Source organism: Marmota monax, unplaced genomic scaffold (assembly GCF_021218885.2).
Source record: "Marmota monax isolate L192 unplaced genomic scaffold, Marmota_monax_Labrador192_F-V1.1 WCK01_AAM20220418_F8-fsc00192, whole genome shotgun sequence".
Lineage (NCBI taxonomy): Eukaryota > Metazoa > Chordata > Mammalia > Rodentia > Sciuridae > Marmota > Marmota monax.
This window is the reverse complement of record NW_026693786.1, coordinates 137,587-161,746: the sequence shown is the minus strand read 5'-3', so window position 1 is coordinate 161,746 and position 24,160 is coordinate 137,587. Positions and strand designations below refer to the sequence as shown.

The window sequence follows — 24,160 nt, the reverse complement described above, 5'->3', positions numbered from 1 at the left end:
TATAGCTCTAACTTGATTTATTGAGAGCTTTTGTTATGAAAATGTGTTGAATTTTGCCAGAGACTTTTTCTGCATCTACTAAAATGATAATGTGATCTTTGTCCTTTATTATTAATGTGATACATTACAGTGATTGATATTCATATGATGAGCCATTCCTGTATTCCAGGAATAAATCCCACTGGGTCATGTCTAATCCTTTCCATGGCTGCTTCATTTAGGTCACTAATACTTTGGTGAAGATTTTTACATCAGTACTCTAAGGGACACTGGTCTGTGGTGTTTCTCTTTTAGTATCTTTTTTGTTGTTGTTGCTTTAGTATTAGAATAATGCTGTCCTTATAAAATAAATTAGAAAGCATTCTTTCTTCTTCATTTTTTTGAAGAGTCTATTTTGAAAGCTTGATAGTACTCATAGTGAAGACATGTGGTCCTAGGCTTTTTTCATTGAAAGTATTTTGATTATTGATTCAATTTCTTTATTAACTAGGTCTTCAGATTTTCTATTTCCTCAATATCCCATCTTAGTAGGTTGTGCACTTTGAGAAATTTGTTTTCTTTCTAGGAATTTTTCCACTTCACCTAGGTTATCCAATTTGTTGGTGTACAAATTGTTCACAGAACTCTTATAATTATTTTCATTTTTATAATCCAGTGCTAATGTCATCATTTTCATTTTTTATTTTAGTAAGTTGAGTCTTTTCTTTTTTTCGTATTCAATATGTCCGAAGGTTGTCAATTTTTTGATCTTTTCAAAGTTCAACTTTTAGTTTTATTAGTCTTCTCTATTATTTTTCTATTATCAATTCACCTCTGCTCTAATATTTATTATTTCTTTCATATACTTGTTTTCAGGTTCAGTTTGTTCTTATTTTTCTAGTTCCTTTAGGTATAAAGTTAAGTTGCTGATTTGAAATCCTTTTCTAATGTAAGCATTTATAGCAATAAATTTCCCTCTTAGCACTGCTTCATTGCATCACGTAAGTTTTGAAATGTTTCTTTTGCTCATTTTTATTGGTTTATTATTATTGGATTTTATAAGTCCTTTATACATACAAAACATCTCTTTTGCCAAATGTATTATTATTAGGAATACTTTCTCCAACTCTGTGTATTGATTTTTAAATTTGCATTATTTTGTACTTTTTAGTTTTGTAAAACTTTTATTTTAAAATTATTTTAAACCAATGGGGAGTTAAAAAGTAGTACAAAGAATTACATGTACACATTATCCAGTTTGCCCCAATGGTGACATTCTTTATCACTGTGGTGTACAAAACAAAGCTAGAAAATGGATATTGGTACATTATTATTAACTAGACTACCCATGTTATTTAGTTTTCAGCATTTTAACCTGTGTTCTCTTGTGTGCATATACATACATTTTGATAAAATTTTATCTAATGTATAGATTCAAGTAACCACCACCACAAGAGATATACAGAATTATTCCATCACAGCAGAATTCCCTTGTGCTAAAACTTTGTATTTGCACCCCATGTTCCTCCGTTCCATATTCCTCTCTCCTGGCAACTACTAATCTATTCTCCATCTCTATCATTTTGTCACATTAAAGATCTTATATAAGTAGAATCATACAGTGTTTTGGTCAGTTTTTTTCTTCTGTGACCAAAAGACCTGACAAGAACCATTTTAGAGGAGAAAACTTTTTTTGGTGCTCATAGTTTCAGAGGTCTCAGTCCATGGACAGCCAGTTCTATTGCTAGGGGCCAATGGTTTGGCAGAACATCATGGAATAAGAGTGTGGTGGAGGAAAGCACCTCAAGAAGTATATATATATATATATATATATATATATATATATAGAGAGAGAGAGAGAGAGAGAGAGAGAGAGAGATCACCTCACCATGAACATATACACAAAAAGTATGCTCCCCAATGACCCACCTCCTCCAGCCACATCCTACCTGCCCACAGTTACCATTGAATTAATCCCTATGAGGGGATTAATGTACTGATTAGGTTAAGGTTCTCATAACTGAATCATTTCACCCCTAAATCTTCTTACATTGTCTCATAAATGAGTTTTTGGGCAACACCTCATAACATGCTGCATATGAACTTTGAGACTGACTTTTTAAATTGTGTATAAATGACCTTAAGATCCACACAGGTTGTTGCATAAATCAATAGTTAATTTTAGTTTATTGCTGGATAGTCTTCCACTGGATGAGTGTACATTAAATGTTTATCAATCATTTACCCATATAAAATCATTTGGATTTTTTCAGTATTTTAATGTGAATAAAATACCTATGAACATTTATGTACAGGTTTTCATGTTTACATAAATAAGTGGTTTGTATGGTAATTGCATGGTTAGTTTTAAGGACACTGGAAAAGTCTATCATTTGATAGCCTAACAAGCAATTTATGAAAAATCCAGTTTAAATGTATCCTTTGTTATAATGATTTAGAATTTAGCTTTCTACCAATGTTTAGCTATATCTCATTAAACCTTTAAATGACATTTATATGCTGTGTGGCTAATGATGCCGAACTTTTTTTGCATGCTTATATACCATCTCTGTTTGGTTAAAAACACATTTTCCTGTACTTTCATGCCACAAGAATTAACACAGAAGATTTCTGTGACTTCAAAAGTTGTGGGATATCTCCCCACCAGCAAACAATCAATTATATGGCAGACTCCCACTGAGTGCCCTCTAATACAATTCAATTCTGATACTGTCTACCTGTAGATGCTGTCAGATCCCATGGGTTGAAGGCTCAGCTCCCAAGACTATCCCCTTTTTGAAGCCAGTTGTAAGCCCCAGGTTGTTTAGCTTGTGCTTCTAACTGATTGTCTATAAATTGGGGTTCCCACAAACCCTGCTTCTAGTTTGCTTAATTTGATTGAGAGGCTCACAAAAGCCAGGGAAACATTTTTACTGATTTATTGTAGAGCATACTAGAAAGGATACAGCTGAAAAGATGCATAAGGTGATGAATCATGTAGGAAGGGGGTACAATGCTATGCCCTCTCTGATTGTGCCATCCTCCAGGAATCTCCACATGTCTGGCTCTCTGGAAACTGAAAGTTCTCTGAACACTGTCTCTTAGGGCTTTATGGAGGTTTTATTGTTTAGGCATCATTGATTACATCACTGGCTATTGGTGATCAACTTTATCTTTAGCCTCCTCCTCTGTAAGGTTGGGAGGTTGGGAGGTGGGACTGAAAGTCCCAACCCTCTAAATATGCCTTGGCATTTCTGGTGACTAGCCCCCTTCCTGAAGCTACCTAGGTACTACAAGTCATTGGGTCTACTCATTAGCATACAAAAGACACTGTTGTTTTCAAGGTCCCAAGGATTTTGAGAGTCCTATGCCAGGAAATAGAAGGAAGACCATATACATATTTCATAATATCATGTCACTTGAACCATCTCTTTGGTGAAATAGCTGTTTGCCCTTTGTCCATTTCAGAATTTGATTATGTTTTTACTTCGGTTTTAGAGAATTTATTATATATTTTTGGAATAGGATATTTGTTGGATTAGTACTCTGTATACACTTTATTCCAGCATGTAGCTAGTAATTTCACACTCTTAATATTTTCACAATAGGAAATTTGTTAAATTGATGAAGAAAAAACTTTCCTTTTATTGATTTCACACATTTGATGTCATCTAACAATTCTTAGCCATAACTCCCAAATATTTTCTACTATTTTTTCATCTAAACATTTTGTAGTTTTACACTTATATTCTTGATCCATTTTAAATTAATCCTTATATTTAGTGTGAAATTTTACTTGAAGATTATACTTTTTGTCTATGGATGGTAAATTGTTCCAGCACCATTTTTTTCTTCAAGAAATGAATTTGCACCTTCATCAATCATTTGAGGATTGGGGAGAAAATGTTTACTTAAGTAAATTTAGAACCAAGCAAATACTAAAATATCAAAGGTAAAGGAATTATATATAAATATTGTTCTCTAAACTGTAGAGTGATTTTTCATAAGAATATGTTGCTGATTCTCCCTGGAGGATTCCCCTGCAAGTGTTGCTCATTCCAATAGAACAAACTTGGGGTTTAGCAAAGCAGAGAATAAACTTTATTCTTTGGCTAAAGAATGGACAAGGGAGAGCTTGTCTAAAGGCACCTCCTCCTTGAGATAGGACAAGAGTGGCTCCTTTTATGGGGGAATGGGGTGGATGTCATAGGAACCTTGTACACGTTACCCCATTGCCATCTTGGATTTTTATGTTTCAGGCTAGTTTTGTGGTTCAGATATTTATCAGGCCTTTTGCCTTGGTTCCTGTTGAGCAAGCACAGCTTAGAAGAGCAGACAGACATGGTTAAAACAAAGAAAGAATTATGATGGACTCTTTAAGTGAAAAATTCCTTCCTATATGTCCTATTCCTCATTCCTGAAGGGTACTGAGGGATAGTGATCTAAAAGCTTCTGTAGCTACTTCCTTCTGTGTGGAGAGCCATTCTCACACGTGACTGGGCGACTCGGGGTTTGGGTCTGAGGCGCTCTGACTAATCTGTGTCGGAGCTTTCCCGGCCCTCTCCTGATGAGAGAACCCGTCCGTGTGGGGGTGTGACTGACCACTGACCCCGGGGGCCAATCACTGACCCTGAGCTTGGAGTGCGGCCCCCCTCAATCTTCATTGGATGGAATTCTCCCCTGAATTTCTTGTTTCCCAATAAAAGGCTACTCCCTGGCGTGCTCCCTCTCTCTCTCTCCTGCTAGCCCTGAGTAATCCTTGCTGCCCTACCGGGTGGTTCCAGGTGGGAACCAGAAGGGGGAGCCGTCTGGGACCTGGTCATAGAAAAAGGTAACTGAGTCTGTGTGTTTATTTCGATCTCACTAGCTAACTTTTATGCCAAGAACCTCATTAATGAAACCAGTGCGCTGGTCGCATGGTGGACTTCTGAGGGTAGGCTTCATCATAGGGCTCAGAAGGGGATTAGAATCTTTCCCCAACTGGCTTAAGATAGGCCTGATTGTCACCAGGTTAAAGTCACAGTTATTCATATCCCCAAGCCACAACCATTTTAAGTTTAATGAATTTTAGCCTTCTGTTTACAAAGGATACAAGACAATTAAGAGTAGGTGGTCCAAAGATTAGTAAGAGAAGGATGAAAATAAAAGGGCCCACAAAGGGGTGGAACCAAGTCAAACTAGGGATAGCCTTCTTTACCATCTCTCAAATTTCATAGGCAGTGTTTTCACTTTGATAGATTCCATGTGGCAATTTGATTTTCTCATAAATGACTTTTATGCTTACATCTAATTTTCCTAAGATATTGGCCCAGGTATAGCAGGGGGTATTAATAATTGCACATAACCCTCCTTGTTCTTCCAGTGGATAATCCATAGCTAACCTTGTTATTGAGAATTACATGGGCAAGGGAAAGTTTTTAGAGACAAAAATGAGGAAGATTACATCAGATATTCTGAATAATAATCCTTGGCCACAATGACTAATAATGAGTCCAAAGGTGATAGACAGTTGCTGGGCAGGTGTCTCAATGGAAGTATTTTCTGCATAAGGTTGTGTAGAATATTTTGTGATATTTATTATAAAGGATAATAAGGATGTATAAGGATCCTTGTTTCATAATATCCTAGCTTTACCTACTTTTTGGCACAAGTGATACAAGTTACTCCATTTTGATTCTGACAACTTTCACACTTCTTCTACAGGGCCCAACTTTGTTTTCTGAAAACACTGCTGATCAACCATCTTACAGTTAGGTTTTGATTATCCCTCATTTCCAGGATGGAGCCATTCCAGTTGTTAGAGAGTGGATGATGAGTAGTAATCAATGTCATAATACTTTATCCAATTTTGAACAACAAATTGATTTAGGAGAGTTGTTCTCAGACTAAGGTTACCTATAATCTATTGTTAAGTTTAACTCTATATGTTTTGTTTAACTCTGTAAGTTCTGATGGGTATCATCTCAAAACACTGGGCCAGCACTATCTTGTTAGGAATTCTACTTCTGTAAAATTTTTATGGGCAACAGGGACAAAGTTTAAAAAGGAAAATACAAAACAAAACCAATAGGAGTAAAAAATGAAACGTAACACCAAAAAAAAAAAAAGCCCACAAATAACCCAATCAATAAATGGGCTAAGGAACTGAACAGATACTTCACAGAAGAAAAAAATATAACTGATCAACATATGAAAAAAAATGTTCCTCATCTCTAGCAATTATAGAAATGCAATTTAAAACTAAGATTTCATCTCAATCCAGTGAGAATGGCAATTATCAAGAATACAAGCAATAATAAGTGTTGGCAAGGATGTGGGGGATAAGGTACATGACTCATACATTGCTAGTGGGACTGCAAATTGATGAAATCACCATGGAAAGCAGTATGGAAATGTCTCAGAAAACTTGGAATGGAACCACCATTTGACCCAGCTATCCCACTCCTTAGTCTTTACCTCAAGGATTTAAAATCAGCATACTACAGTAATGCAGCCACATCAATGTTTATAGCAGCTCAATTCATAATAGCTAAACTATGGAACCAACCTAGATGCCCTTCCACAGATGAATGGATAAAGAAAATGTGGTACATACACACAATGGAATATTACTCAGCCTTAAAGAAGAATGAAATTATGATATTTGCAGGTAAATGGATGAAACTAGAGAATATCATTCTAAGTGAAATAAGCCAATCCCCCAAAACCAAAGGCTGAATGTTTTCTCTGAAAAGTGGATGCTGATCCATAGTGGGGGCAGGGGATAAAGAAGAATGAAGGGACTTTGGTTTGTGTGGAGGGGAGGGGTGGGACTATGGGGATGGGAAGGACGGTAGAATGAGACAGACATTATTACATGTATGATTACACTACTGGAGTGACTCTGAACCTTGTACCAGCAGAGAAATGAGAAGCCGTGCTCCATTTGTGTACAATATGTCAAAATGCATTCTACTGTCAAGCATAACTAATTAGAACAAACAAAAAAAAGAGTAAAAATGCAGTTTGTAAAAATAGTTTTGAATCAAGAAACATCATTTTCTATAGTCATAACACTTTTTACCAAAGATAATCAAATAATTAGCTTTTTTTGTTTATAAAATGAGTTTAGTTTAATAGCACTTGTGTTTCATAAATATGATTGCAAATGCTTTAGAGAAGAGGCAAAACTGTGAATTACAAGACTTGAGAATAGCCCTGATTTAAACTGATGAAAGTTCAGCAATTGACACAAGTTATTTTTACTGCGTACAGCATTTTAAAATAACAATCACAACTGACAGCATATACTAGAAACATCAAACCTGTATAAGTTTTACTAAGAACAGGTCAGAATTCCAAGAAACCTTTGTTAATTTGAGCATAGAGAATTATATTCTGTATTTAAATCCATGTATTAATGTTCAATTTTTAGAAAAAATACCCTTTTTCTAATTATAGTTATCTCAATCAAACGAAAAAAGTTTCTTTCATAAGACTCATCCTTTACAAATCTGTTACCTGCTCAGACCCTCTGAAATTTTCTTAAACCTTTAGTTTCTCCCTTTGTTTCTTTCCATTCTGGAACAATTCAATAATTTTACTTTAGGACAAAATTTTATACCACACAAAATCCTTTTTCATAAAAAATTATATTCTCTTTTAATCAATAAAAATATACTTTTTGCCTTTATTTTTTTGCCCTCAAACACATCTTAATTTCTTTTTATGTTCTTTGTAGACATGCAAATATATGCATAAATTAGATTTTTTAAACTCTTACTAACCTTATTTTTAGAGAAGACTCATACATGTAATTTACACTTGTTTGCCACTTAGCAATAATTTATGAAAACACATGTATTTATAGGCATGAATATATTGCCCTTTTAAATAAAATTTGAGAAGCCAAGTACTTAATTCATATTTAGTAATTGATATTTCAGTATTTTAACTTATTTAGAAATGACTTAGATATTTTGTATCTACTAATTAATACTAGTGACATCATGTCTTTTAAACAATATAACAGAAGTATCTGGGAGGAGTGGGCTGGTATGGTGGAACATACCACACATTTGGCTAACAGGGCATGGTTCATAAATGATTTCTAAAACTAGCTGCAAAATGGCATGCTAGACCAGGAGGCTGACTTGCGGCTGACTTGTTATTTCCTTTAGCTCACTCGGGGCACAAGTTGTGACCACAAGTCTAGAGGCCAATAGGATCAACCAAGTTAGGAGAGCTAGAGACTTCTTAAACTGTGAAAAAGAGATATCCTCTACCCTGGTTTAATGCATGCAGCATACAAAACAGCAGCACTCTCTATACATGTATCAACTCTGGCAGTATTGCATCTGGATGTATAGCATAGACACAGATGATCTGTGGGAAATGTCCAGAGCCCCCAGATGCTCATAGGGAGCAGGCCAGTCATATGAGTATGTATATTTATTAAAGCTTTTCAGTCCTTGAGTTTGTACAATATATCTATTGCTGCATTAAGCCATTCTTTCCTCCTATCAACCTTGATTCCTAAGGGTCATTTGGCAAATGAAAGTGCCTTGATATATCAGGTATTTGGGCCCAACCATGGATAGCATGTGCTATGAAATGGGTACCCTAGTTACTGTCAATCATGTTCAGTCACCTATATATCATGATTAACTTCTCAATACCCTTGAGTTTATTTATTTTTAATAATTATTCCTAGATTGCTTATGAAAACTGAGTTATTAGACAAGTGTAGTTATTATTTTGTTATCTTCTTGTCAAAAGAAAGACTCTTAAGAGTTAAGTTGTACTTGAAACACAGGAAGCAATAGACATTGCTTTGAACTTTTATCTATATACTTTTTCTTCGATAAAAGTTACACTTTTTAAAAACATTTATTTTTTAGTTGTAGGTGGACACAATATTTTTATTTTATTTTTATGTGATGCAAAGGATCGAACACAGTGCCTCATGCAAGCTAGGCGAGCACTCTTTCCTCTGAGCCACAACCCCAGCCCAAAAGTTGCACTTTTATGATAGCTAACAGATTGGTCACCAAACCCAGTACAAAATGTATTAACAATTTAAATTAAAGTTATTTGAGTTAAATTACTAGTTTTAATTGATGTGAGCATTCATTGATCTGTAAGCCAATTTAAATAGAATTCCTTGAGAGATTTTATCATCTAAAGGCATCATATACCAGATGTTCAAAGGTAACACACAGAAACATATATATGCACAAATGAATATCACATTGCTTTCACATTACAATTTAAGTCATGAAACAGAGCTCTATAGTAATAAAAAATTACCAGTTTATAAAAAGTGAGCTGAATCCAAATTATATTCATGACCAAATGAAATAAGTTAAGGTCATTTTTTCATATGGTTAAAGTTTATGATTTTCATTTGCCAGTCTTATGTAGGCTGTGGTCCACATTTCTTCAGGTAAAGCAATTCCCATAGCATTTTTTTTTCTGAGTTTCAAATGAGTCTAGGAGTTAACACTTAGATGTTTGCATTTTAGCTAGACATGGTTGAAATGACAAACTATAACTCAAAATGGATCAAGGACCTAGGAACTAAACTAGAGACTCTGTGTCTATTAGAAGGAAAAAGTAGGCCCTAATCTTCATCATGTGGGATTAGGCCCCAACTTCCTTAATAAGACTCCTATAGTGTAAGAATTAAAACCAAGAATCAATAAATGGGATGGAATCAAATTAAAAAGTTTCTTCTCGGCAAAATAAACAATCTGTGAGGTGAACAGAGAGCTTACATCCTGGGAGCTAAATTTTACCCCTCACACATCAGATAGGAACTCAAAAAGCTAAGCACCGAAAAAACAAATCACCCAATCAACAAATGGGCCAAGGACCTGAACAGACACTTCTCAGAAGAGGATATACAATCAATCAACAAATATATGAAAAAATGCTCATCATCTCTAGCAATCAGAGAAATGCAAATCAAAACTACTCTAAGATATCATCTCACTCCAGTCAGAATGACAGCTGTTATGAAGACAAACAACAATAAATGTTGGAGAGGATGTGGGGGGAAAAGGTACACTCATACATTGCTGGTGGGACTGCAAATTGCTGTAGCCAATATGGAACGCAGTATGGAGATTCCTTGGAAATCTGGGAATGAAACCACCATTTAACCCAGCTATCCCTCTCCTCAGACTATACCCAAAGAACTTAACAACATACTACAGGAACGCAGCCACATCAGTGTTTACAGCAGCACAATTCACAATAGCTAAACTGTGGAGCCAACCTAGATGCCCTTCAGTGGATGAATGGATAAAAAAATGTGGCATATACACACAATAGAATTTTACTCAGCATTAAAAAAGAACAGAATCATGGCATTTGCAGGTAAATGGATGGCTGGAGATAATGCTAAGTGAAGTTACCCAATCGCAAAAAAACAAATGCCAAATGTTTTCTCTGATATAAGGAGGTTGACTCATAATGGGGTAGGGAGGGAGAGCATGGAAGGATTAGATGAATTCTAGATAGGGAAGAGGAGTGGGAGGCATAGGGAGTGGGCAGGGGATTAGCAAGGATGGTAGAATGTGATGGACATCATTATCCAAAGTACATGTATGAAGACTTGAATTGGGAGTCAACATACTTTATGTAGAAACAGAGACATGAAAAATTGTGGTATATATGTGTATTAAGAATTGTAATGCAAAAAAACAAAGTACATGTATAAAGGCATAAATTGGCGTGAACATACTTTATAAACAGATATGAAAAATTGTGCTCTAGATGTGTAATAAAAATTGTAATGCATTCCACTGCTGTCGTGTATTTAAAAATATATAAAATCAATAAAAGATAAAAATAAAATAAAAAGAATAAAATCATGGCATTTGCAGGTGATAGCATTGGAGAAGATAATGCTAAGTGAAGTTACCCAATCCCCAAAAAACAAATGCCAATGTTTCCTCTGATATAAGGAGGCTGACTCATAGTGGGGTAGGGAGGGGAGGCATGGGAGGATTAGATGAATTCTAGATAGGGAAGAGGGGTGGGAGGGGAAGGGAGGGGGCAGGGGATTAGCAAGGATGGTGGAATGTGATAGACACCATTATCCAAAGTATATGTATGAAGACTTGAATTGGGCATCAACATACTTTATATACAATCAGAGATATGAAAAATCGTGGTATATATGTGTAATAAGAATATAATGCAAAAAAAAAAACCCCACCAAAGTACATGTATAAAGAAATGAATTGGCGTGAACATACTCTATATACAAAGATATGAAAATTGCACTCTTTATGTGTAATAAGAATTGTAATACATTCTGCTGTCATGTATTTAAAAAAATAAAATCAAGGGCTGGGGGTGTGGCTCAAGCAGTAGCGCGCTCGCCTGGAATGCGTGCAGCCCGGGTTCGATCCTCAGCACCACATACTAACAAAGATGTTGTGTCTGCCGAAAATGAAAAAATAAATATTAAAATTCTCTCTCTCTCTCTTTAAAATATAAAAAAATAAAATCAATAAAACTAAAAAAATAATCAACAGATTTAAAATAGGCAGAGGAATGAAATTAGAGTGATAAAGGACCTTATGTGTTAACTCTAACTTCTGTTTTAAGACTTGATTTAAAGGTGTTTACAAGAATATTTAAAACTAGCTTGCCAATCAAAGAAAACATTAAATTAGGCATGCAAAACCAAAAGTGAATTCTCTAGGTAAAGGGCATAAGTTGTTAACATGAGCTTAATTATATTAAAATGTGCAGGTAAAACCCCTGCAAAAAAGAGCAGCCATGGGAACTCCCACTAAAACTATTCCTGGGAGTTCTGGCAGGAGTTTACCTTGATAAGTTTGAATTAAATTCTGCCCAATACTATCTGTATGACCCATTTTGTGAGAGGCTAATCTGGTGTCCAGAGCCAAGAGTCAGTGCTCAGGAAATGTTTTAGATAAATCATGTGGCACAGGAATTCCTTCCCAGAGAGTCACTAATGATTTGAATATTCCCTTTTATGCCTAATGAAAAACCCTAGGCACCAAGAGGTGAGGTGTTGCTCAAGGTGTGGAGTGATCTTATGTGCACTTCCCTGATGAGGTCTTGCAGTTTTTTCCAACTCAGAAATAAGGTAGGTTCTTCTGAAGTGGTTCCTTATGAGACCACTTCACATTGTGGCAAGTTACCCTGGCACCTCTGTCAAGACCTTAGTCACCTGGAAACACCAATAATGCACTAGAGTGAGCATTTATCTCTTTTCTTAGCAGTAAAAAGACTCCTCATGCAGAAAAACTTTTAATAAGACTATATTGCTGCAGCCACCAAATCCCTTAGCCTCTATCAAGCCTGTTATCTCAAACACAGACTAATAAGTAAGGCACAGATGAATGAACAGACTATTAGGTACAAGAATACATATAGCGATTAATAAATACATTAAACCAGAGCACACTTCAAGACCAATCCAACCCAGACCAGATGAATGATAGGCAGTTTGGGAGTGAAACGTAATTATCCTGCCTTTAAACTCAGATTATGAGGCCGGGATTCCTGAAGAGATTATTTCACCCCTAAAAGTAAAACTCACAGTCACATTTTTGGCCCCTACAATCTCCCTTAGACTTGTTCACCTTCAGGTTTCTTATTCCCAGTAGTTTAGATAAGAGTCAGATAATCTGGACAGGGAAGAGAGGTCTCCATAGAGAATCTCCAAGTTAGGTGGAAAAAGGAAAGACAGCATAAGGCTGTTATAGTGAACTGCTGGGGAGCCAGATTTATAAATACAGAAAATGAAACAGTGTTACAGATACCTTAATGATTATGGCTGTTATTACATCCTTATTCCTTATAGCTCAGGTGTTCCTGGCCTTGGGTGACTGGGATTTTGGTTAGTCCTGTTCTCTCTCAAATTGGGGGTACCTGGGAAGGAATCTTACATTCCTTCCTGAAGGCTCTTTTACCCATTCTGATACTAAGTTAAATTTTCTGAGCCTGCCAGTTGGATATCTCCTTGCCTTGTTAAGAGACAGAGGGAAAACAAGAACTTCAGGGCTACAGGTGTCTGTTTTCCAGGTAGGACCCCTTGTGGTACCTCTACTATTTATATGATTCCAAAATCCTTCTCAAGATTGCCTGACAGTGTGGGGGAATTAGCCCAAGATGAACTGACCTGCTTTCCCCACAGGAATTCAGAAAGTGAGACAAGTATCAACCAAGGAATGGGTTTCTACAGATGGTGGTGGTGGGGGGGGCAATCAGATTCCCTGGACAGTTGGTGAACTTTTCCGATTATATTGTTTCCTTGGGTGAGTTTTGGTAGATTATGTCTTTTAAGATACTATGGTTCAGATATGGTTTCAGAGTGTGCCCAGGGGCCTGCCCTTCCAGCATTGACTGTGCAGAGCTTGAGGGTACAGAGAAACCCCTCAGGAGACGGTTTCAAAGAACAGCATCTGCTTTATTGCAGAGAAAAAATAGCTTTTATAGCAGGTATGTGCCAATTTACATATAACTGTCATGATAGGCCAGAGGTGATATACAACATCATCTTACAGAAGTCTGGACACCAAGATTTCAGAAACTGCCACGTTGAACAGCCTTGTACCAACAGGGGAATAACTTCCTGTCAAAGGAGCAAGGAAATGGTGCTTGCCAGTGTTCTGACAGCACTCTGTCCCAAAACATAGCTTTCTATGTTAGGACTTCCCTGCTGTACAATAAGCAAGATAAGCATTCCTCCACGAGGGTCCAAGATCAGGCCCTACAACAAGGGTGTCTCCCAAGGCTTCATGTGATAAAATTTAGTTAAGAGAGTAACCCATAGAGTTCAGAAGTGACCATAGTGTTCAGAATTGAAGCCTCTTGGAGGTGAAGATAGTGTGGAGCCCTAATGGGATCTATGAGGAGAGAGAGAAGACACGCAGACACACAGGTGTGTTCCCTGTCTCTTGCCATGCGATCCCCTGCATTATGTCAGGATTCTGCCAGCAAGGTCATCACCAGATGTTGCCCCTTTACCATGGACCTCGAGAACCATGAGCCAAAATAAACCTATTTTCTTTATTATTCACCTAGTCTGTGGTTTTGTGTTATTGACAACAGAAAGCAGACTAATATAAAAGGAATAGGACCATTTCACCCAAGTTATCAAAATGTGTGCATAGAGTTGTTTATAACATTCCTCTATTATCATTCTAATATCCATGGAAACCAGTAATGTCTTTTAGGTAGAACTTGAGATAGGTAATGCCATTTTTAAACATATTCTCTATCTTAGAATGAGTCACTTCATAGTCACTGTGACTCAGACTGACTTTAAAGCCCAGAAAATACTTGATCTTCATATAAAGAAACCTCAAATAATGTTCCATCATCATACAAAGAAAGGGAATCACTGTCTGGGATTAGAATACTGAAAACACCTGATTTGACATGGAGCGGTTGACCACCTCAACGAATAGAGGACCTTCCCTGTCGACACTCTAGCAATGGACTAACCACAGAAATTCCCCCACTTCCTCATGCCACTTCCTCATTTGCTTCTTTCCTTTGTGATATCCACTCTTTCATTTCTGATATTAATATTTTTATCTTCTTCTTGATTAGTCTCACTAGAGTTATAAATTTTATTGATCTTTTCAAATTATCAGCTTTTGGTTTTGTTGATTTTCTCTATTCTTTTTGTATTTCATTGATCTCTGTTATAACTGTTCTAATATTTTTAATTTGCTTTTATTTTTTTAGTTACCAAAGGGAACGTTTGGATTATTGATTTTTAGATCTTCTTTTCCCTAATACATGCATTCTATGTTATAAATTGACCTTTAAACACTGTTTTCCCTGCATTCCACAAACTTTGGTACTTTACTGCAAAAATTTGCCAGTTTCTCTTTAAACTTCTTATTTGACCCATGTAATATTTAGAAGTGAATTGTTTAACTGTCAGATATTCTTGAATTCTCTGATTATCTTTCCATTATTGATTTCTATATTAATTTCATTGTGGTCAGAAAGCCTATTTTTTATTTTAAATTTATCAAGATATGCTTTATTGTCTATTATTATTGTCCACTTTTGTGAATACAAATTTGAGAAGAATGTATATTTGGCTATTCTTGAATGATGTATTTCATATATGTGAATTGTTACTTGTTTATTGATGGTGCTATTCAGGTCAGTTGTATCTTACTGACTTTCTGCCTGTTGGATCAGTCATTTACTGAAAGAGGGGTGTTTAAATCTCCAACTATAATAGTAGATTTGTCTATTTCTCTTTGTAGTTATTCCAGTTTTTACTTCATGTATTTTGATGCTCTTTTTTTTTTTAGGAGCATGCACATTGAATATTATTATCTCTTCCTAGAGAATTTATCTCATTTTTATCATCTAAAGTCCACTTTCTCTAAGATTAATATAGACACTCCACTCTTCTTCAATGAGTACTAATGTTGTATATCATTCATTTTTTATGTTTCCATTTTTATTTAATGTTTCCAAATATAAAAAGTCAAGATTCTTATCCCAATTTTCTCAAATAAGACCATGCCCAGCAATTCAGTGTGTACACCTGTCACTCCTCCCCTTCAGTTTTACTGCTTTATACAATGGTGTGATCAATAGGAAATTGGATGGTTGGAAAAATGTCATCTCTTTACAAAAACAACTACATGCAGGCCAGTTTCTACTTTGTGAGTCAATTTAAAATAACTACTTGTTTTTCAAATCTAGCTGCCCAATTTTATTCAATTACCCCACAAATAAACACTAATGACAGTCTCAACACTGAAAACTTTGGAGGGTTCAGATAGTAGACATTATTTGTTATCTTTAGTATATTCAACTGTTTAACCTGAAAATGTATTTTTCTCTTAAGTAAATCTCCTTGGAGCTTTCCTCTAATGTTGCTAGATTGAGTTCCAGAAGGACAGGAAAGAAATTTAACAATGAGAACTATAAAGTACTTTGTTGTATTATAAATAATAATTATAAATAAAAATAAATAATAAATTTATAATACTAATATTAATAGTATTATTAATAAATTTATAAATTTGTATTATACAAATTTTTGCTAGTTACCTAAAGACAGTTGGTTTGCTAAATGGCACTGAAGAAAATCATGATGGCACTACTTAGACCAAAATGTTTCTGAAAAGAAAATTATACAACAATATTTATAAGCTGACTTTTAAGAGATGGTTGCCATTAATACTGTAAGTTTTTACATGTCATAGTCCAAGAGCTTATAAATTCATACATTGCTACCTCTAATATCATGTACAAGATAAATCCCCCCAAGTATCTGTGACAGAATTTCACATAGAAGTAGTCTTATATATAAAAACAATACAGATTTCCTGGTATGTTACATAAATAATTTAAAGAAATTTCAAAGATTACTGGGGAAAAAAATCTTCCTTCATTGGTGATTGATACAAAGTGTCAGTTTGTAGGATTTTAAATGTTTCCTTTTTAAAAAATACCCAGAATATATAACCTCTGTACAAAGAAAACTATACAAATTCTGGATAATCACATTTGATTATACTACATAATTTAGAACATGTCACTGGTTAAGTTTTTCTACCTTACTCATCCTATTGACAGCATATAATATTTTTATTTAGTTCAACTGCATTTCTGGCACAAGATTTCATTTTCAATTTGGCACCAATTTTCCTGTAGTAGAAGAACTCTATTTTTAGCAGTATTATATTTTTAAAACTTAACAGTTTTATAGAGCAAATATTTTAACTATACATTTTCCTCTTTATACTCACCAGTTATGGTATTTAAAAAAGGCTAATATCTACATAAAAAGTGATATTTCACTCTCCCAACCCCACATCTTGGTCAGTGGTTTTCCCTGCTCCACTCATTTCTGACCTCCTGTGGGGAAGTGCCGGAGTTTTAGTCTGGGTACTTACATATTTTAGATGGGATGCCTGATTTGAAGTGAGTCTAAAGGACAACATGAAGTAATTCTCAGTTCATATGTGTTCCAGTGCTCAAAAAGTTTTGTGGCAAACAGTACTTATGGACAATCTATAAAAGATGAGACATTCAAAAGTACACTAACAATCTTAAGCTCTAAACAGCTGAATAGCAAGGTGGACATTATACTCCACTATGGTACATCCATCACTGACTGGCCCTGATGGGGAGACTCCAATCTTGTGGTCTCTAGTAAACATGCAAGTTTAACAGAAGATGGAACACTAAATTAGAAAAACTTAAATGCTTTAAGAGCAATTTACATTGAGGGAAATATGGTTCCACGGTATTCTATGTAAAGAGAGATTATATATATATATATATATATATATATATATATATATATATATATATATATATATAAAGGAAATTGGCAACTGAGCATGCTAAATAAATTCCATGTAGTCTTCATGATAAGATATAGTTATACAGTTATACATGATAAGATACAGTTATATAATTATACATGCAGTTTTCTAACAATATTTCCATAAAAATAACCAACTCTATAGAATAATATTTCATGTTAAATTACTATTGAATTTTAGGGGAAATAGCCATATGAGCTGACAGTGACATAATACCAGTTATGAAAACTCAGACAATGAGCTGAAAAATTCCCCAAGTAGCAAATTGAAGTCCTCAAGTCCTCTGCCAAAATAGTTACTGGACCATACAAAGATAAGCCAAGTATGCAATTTATGAATTTAAATTCTCATCCTATGAAACAAGTTTTGGAATGGATTTAATGTTTTAATACAAAGAATATTTTTCATCAATTCTCACCACAGAAAGATTTATTGAATATGTTAATGCTGCAAATGAGAAAACAATTTAGAGGGAATACATCCACAAGTAATTTAATCTGACAAAAAAAATGGATGTCAAATGGCCTAAACCGAACAACAACAACAACAAACTAAACAAAAAAATAAGCTGTGAAAAATAACAATAACATGAGGGAGCACAGTTTAGGCATCTAAAAAAGTTCACATGGCTTTAGCTTATTAAATATGTTACATTAATTTTTTAAAAGAAGTTTTGAAAGTATCTAAAAACCATGCAAATTATTTGAAGTCCCTGCATGGCAAATTCAAATAGTATTTGAGCATCATTCAGATGTTTGCCAAATAAAGTGTGGAAAACTCTCCCATGAGATCACACAGAGTGGAGGAGGTCCTCCCAATTCTTTTTGTCTTATAATGGACAGCAATCCTGCTGTCTGTGTGGCAATAACAAACAAGTTATCATTTGGAAGAGAAGGGGCTGTGGAATTTCTACTGGTTGGGGAACAACCCAGCTTTTATTTTTCCAGATAATCTGCACGTACAGGTTTATGACACTGGAGAACTTTGCTTAAATCTTCTCCTTTGAATCTCTCTCTTCTTAACAAAATCTTCCAAGTCTTCTAATAATTTAGTGACTGTAAGAACGTAAACATTTATTCTGTGCTTTCAGTCTTAGTTCTCAAATATGACCAAGAGTATTCCTAGTTTTCCTTTTCCTCATAAACGTCCCTCACAGCAGCACTGCCAGGCTCCTCCTCGGGCTCCATTCCTCGTCCCGGTCCAATCCACTAGTCTGGGTACTGACTGCTACTCACCAATAGCACCTCATCCTCCTGCTCGCATCAGAAGCAAAGGCACACCGCTGATTCTTGAAGCCCTTGTGCTGCTGGTCAATCAGGAGTCCTATGGCCACTCCGACACAGTGCAGGACCCAATGTAAGTCACTGCAACCGGGATGCCAGGATGGACGCGCCCCTGCCCGGGTGTCCGCCATCTTCTTGGAGCCCTCTGCCACTAGCCAGGGCTCCTCCCGCTGCAGCCCTCAGGGGACAATGGTGCAGACTAGATGGCAGCCCCATGGTTTAACATTGTATATCTCTCGATCCCTTTACTTTCAATCTATCTCAATCTTTTATTTGAAGTTGTCATATACAACATAGGATTGGGTCTTGTTTTTTTTTTTCTTGTAACCCAGTTTAACAGTTTTTAAATAGTATATTTAGAATGTTCATTTAAAAGATGTTTACTGATATTAGATTACTATGTACCACATATATAACTGATTTCCATTCTTTATCCCTTTTTTGTCCTTGTTTTGGTTTTCCACTGTTTTCACCCTATCTTGTTTTAACTGAGCACTTTGTATGATTTCATATTTTCTCCTCTGAGCATAACTGCCATAGTTGTTGTTCTTTAAATATGGATTACCCTATAGTTTGTAATATACATTTACAACTAATTTAAGTCCACCTTCAAATACACTATACTGCCTCATGTGTAGGTACTTGGAGTATTCCTAATTTCTCCCTTTCATCCCATATTATATTATTTTCATTCATTTTACTCAACCATAAATCTGTAATAACCCATGCCGCAGTCTGGCTGGGCACAATCAGGAGCCACTTGTCAAAAGAAACTAACTTTATTTTTAGAACCACACACGCCAAACAAAACAGCCTCTCAGGAAAAACCCTCAGAGCCTCAACTGCCACCACCGGCTTTCCACAAGCCTCTCTTTCCCACACAAGCTTCTCCCCACCTCCCCCAATCCTCCTGCTCTTGAGGCCGATTGGCTGGGTCACGTGGGCGGAGCCAAAAAAGTCCCCCAATGAGCAGCTCCGTGGTCTGAAAGGGCAGGGAAACAGCCCAATGAGCATCACCGCAGAGGAGCCAATCAGCTAGATGTTGCTGGGGCCGCTGTGAGCCAATCATCAGCTGGCAGCTGGAAGTTTGCTGGCAGCTGGAAGTTTGCTGGGGCCCCTTCGGCTGTGGCTCTCAACATCTCCCCCTCTCTGTTTAAACAACAAGCATGTGGCTTAGGGATCGTGCCTGCCTTAGGTTGTCCAATAGTACACATGGTCCTTAGGTTGGTACCATTGCAATTGGATCTTACCCGTCACTGACTACCGGTCCAGTATACAGCCACACCTGTGGAGAGGTCTTTGTACCAGCGGGGGGGTGAGGTTCTTTGCCTCACCTCTGTTGGCCCCCAAATTTTAGCTGGACGATCATGACAAGCAGAAGGGAGGAAGATACACCAAGCCAATTGACGGCTCCTTTTGGAAAAATTGTACCACCAATAACATCATCAGCAAAAATACCCCAACACTACCACAAGTCGCTGCACCAACAGATAGTTCACAATGCATACAGGTGAGCTCACAATGTGTCCAGGCAAGTTCTGCAAGCAGTTCAGTGATGGCTATTGTAGAAGCTGTAGATTGGTTTTATCTTTGACTTCACTGGCACTGGGATGAAGATAGGAATTCTGGCAATAATGGCTAAAGAAAAAAGTTATGTAACATTACAGAAGGCACTAAAAGAAAACAATTTTCTTAACAATTTACATTGTCTTTAAGAGAATTATTAAATATAATGAAAAGGAAAGGTGAAAGTAAACAAACAGATCTGTTAACCTCCTTTTTTGTTTACATATTAAAACAATCCTCAACAGTTGTTTACCCAATTTAAATTAAACCATATAAATCACGTGAAAAAAATATTTGGATCCATTTTATCATGAGCGCTCATCATATATGATATATGGACATACGTACATTCAAACATATAACACAAAACACAAGTGTGCACACATAATATAATACATACAACACATAACCTAATAGTAAAGGCCTTATAACTTTTTACAGGTGAAATCTCCATTGCAATGTTTAAAAACTCTATAGTCAAAAAATAGAACTGATCAGCAAAACATTAACCTAGGTCTGTATGAGCTCAAAAAACAAAATAGAACTTCATGATATGGCAAAGGGTAATAATAAAATTGATATTGAAAAAAGCATCCTGGTTCTGTTGCAGATGTAAGAATAGCCAAACTGGAGTTTTGGATATCAGTTGTTATGGATTTGAGCCAAATCATCTTCTTTTTGGTCTGTAGAAATCGCTTTAGTTAATCTTTCTGGAATCCAAATCGGCTGCTGTTCTCCCTGTGGAAACACATAAACAGACCCCCGACTCCAGACAATCACTGGGTCAGGACCTTGGTTAATCTCTCTGGAATCCAAATCGGCTGCTGTTCTCCCTGTGGAAACACACAAACAGACCCCCGACTCCAGACAATTACTGGGTCAGGACCTTTCCATTGTCCTGTTAGAATATCCTTCCAAAGTACCTTGGGCTTATGCACATTTTTTGGACACATATGCCTTTCCGCAGCACTAAGTCCTGATGAATCCAAATTTAAAAAGTTTAGAGTAAAAAGGGTTATTTTAAGTTTATCTTTGGGGAATATATACCCCTTCCCAATTCCTTCTTTTTGCTTTAATAAGTACATTTTAATAGTTTGATGAGCTCTTTCAACTATGCCTTGTCCCTGTGGATTGAATGGGATTCCTGTTATATGAGTAATGCCAAATGATGAGCAAAATTGTTTAAAAGAGGTAGAAGGATAACCAGGGGCATTATCTGTTTTTAACTGTTTTGGAATGCCCAGAGTGGCAAAATTTTGTAAGCAATGAGCTATAACATCTTTAGTTTTTTCTCCGGCATGAAGGGAGCCCATCAAAAATCCAGAAGAAGTATCAACTGTAACATGCAAATATTTTAATTTTCCAAATTCTGGCAAGTGTGTGACGTCCATCTGCCAAATATGGTTAGGTATCAATCCTCTAGGATTGACTCCAAGATTAACTTGTGGTAAAAAGGTCACACAATTTGGACATTGTTTTATTATTTGTCTAGCTTGTTCCTTAGTTATTTTTAAACGCTTTTGTAAAGTATTAGCATTGACATGGAACCTTTTATGAAAATTTATAGCTTCTTCTAGTGTAGAGAAAATATGTATGTCATGTGTAGTTTTATCTGCTAAATCATTGCCCAAACTAAGGGCTCCAGGCAATCCTGTATGTGCCCTGATATGTCCTATAAAGAATGGATCTTTTCTGTCCCAGATTAGACTTTGTATAGTGGAAAGCAAAGAGAAAACAGTAGAGGAAGGGGAAATCCTACCAGCATCTTCAAGGGATACTATAGCATTAACTATATACTGACTATCGGAAAATAAATTAAATACAGAATCTTTAAACATCACAAAAGCTTGTAAAACTGCATTAAGCTCTACCTTTTGAGCTGACTGTTTGGGTACTAAAAATGTAAAAGTTTGATCAGGTGTAACTACTGCTCCTGTACCATTATTTGATCCATCAGTGAATATATTTGGAGCATTCATGATAGGTGTTTTTCTTGTCATTTTTGGAAAAATTACAGGATGCGATGACTAAAAAGACAATAAAGGATTAGATGGTAAGTGGTTATCAAATGAAACATTAGATTTGCACATGATTATTGCCCAAGTATTTAACTCATTAGCTAACTCATCAATTTGATTCATAGTATATGGAGTAATAATTTTATTGGGAGAAATTCCAAACACTCCCTTGGCTGCTTTTATTCCTTTGAGTATTAATTGTCCTATTTGTTCACAATTGTAGCATGTTCTTGGCCTGGCATCTAAAGCCTGTTTTACTGCAGCTGCCACAATTTGCCCTTGTTCATTAATGTCTCTGGCATCTAAAGCCTGTTTTACAATCTATACATACAATAATGGGGAATAAAATGGACACTCAAAATAATGGTTATAATACGAAAAATATCTTTTACATCTGACCAGCCTGGCATAGGACCTTCTCTTCCTTTTCACAATCTTCTCCTCCATGTCCTGTAACCCACTGAACAAACATGATGTGGCTGCTAGAGGTGGTCTACCTAACAACTCCAAAGTCTCTTCCAGAATACGTTTCTGATTTTTTAAAACAAATGTAAATACAAAACACGTTATTTTCTCTGTCTACTTTATCATATTTTGTCAACGTCTTTACGTCTAGACTGTCCAGATGGAGCAGTTTTCTTTTAAGGGTTGGGAGAAAGTTGAGAGCAGTGTTCTCATTCTGCAGAAACACGCCTTCTACAAGGGCCAGTGAACCTTCCCCAAGGCGGCGGCCACTGAGCCCAAAGTGGTGCCTTCCTCTGCTGTTTCTCTCTTGGCCAGAACTCACACCAGCAGAACAGGGTCTGCTAACCCTTGCACCCCATGGCTGCTAACCACCATTCCCCCACGTGGACCCCCAAGTTCGCCCTGATGGCTGCTATCCGTCCCCACCCCTGCCCTGTCCCACCCCACTGGCCTCTAACCCGTCCCTGCCACTAACAGTTCCACCCAAACACTGCCAACTGTCCGTGGGCCACTAAGTGCCACCCCCAGCCCCTAACGGTCCCCGCCATGGACCCCAACAGGCCCCCGCCAAGGCCTGGTTTCCCCACCTGCCAACCGGCCCCAGTGAACCGCTCGGTACCCCCAGCCTCTAACGGTTCCCCCATGGACCCCTAACAGCCCCCACCCCCTGACGGCCTCTAACGGTCCCCCCAAGCTGCTGTTCCCTGATGGCTGCGAACCGTCTCCCCCACCGCCCTCTATCCCCCACCGCCCTCTAACGGTTTTCCCAACGGCAAATCAGTCCACCACCGGCCTCTAGCCGTTCCCCCGCCCGGTCAGCCTCTAACTGTCCCCCAGGGACCGCTAACCGTTCTTGTCTCCCCTATGTTCTCCCCGTTGGCCACTAACTGGTCCCTCACCGACCGCCAAGTCCCTGCCGCCCCCACCCGCCCTCGACGGCCTTAAACTCCCCTTGTAGTCGACAGGGACTTCACTCACCTTCCTGAACAGGTGTTAGGTAACGCCTTTGTCTCGTCAGGAAGATGTGAGGTCTCGTTCAAAACCACAGTGGTCACCCACGGCCCTGATCTGGGCGGCCCCGGGTCTAACGCCTGGCCCAGCTTTCCGGCGTCCACCCACCCTCTCAGGACCCCGAGGCCCCTGCCAGCCTCTATGGCGTTCTGGCGGGGGCCATTCTTCACGCCACGCCACCAAAGGCACCACATCCTGAATGCGGCCTTCGCCAGGGCTGGAAGCGGGTGGACCATGAGATCTGGCAGCCCAAGGGGTTCTGGCCTGAAACAGGCCAGCGAGGTGGGGCGACGGGAGAGGGTGGCACGTAAGTCCTTCACATCCTGGGCCCGGCCAGTGCGTAGCCGCAGTCGGGGCTCCAAGTGTTTGTAGGGCAGAGGCCAAGGCCAGTCCCTGTGGGCCCTCCAACTCTCCCACCAACCTGGGGCTAGAGACACCCAGCAAGCCACGCTCCTTTTCTCACCACACTCCTACTGTTGATTATTTGAAGTAAGTCTCTCCA

The 24,160-nt window shown here is 37.4% G+C and overlaps 1 pseudogene; it reads right to left on the bottom strand.

Moving 5' to 3' along the window:
* Positions 1–18,058: 18,058 nt before the first annotated feature.
* LOC124105062 (diphosphoinositol polyphosphate phosphohydrolase 2-like) lies at positions 18,059–22,629 on the bottom strand (annotated as a pseudogene).
* Positions 22,630–24,160: the final 1,531 nt, after the last annotated feature.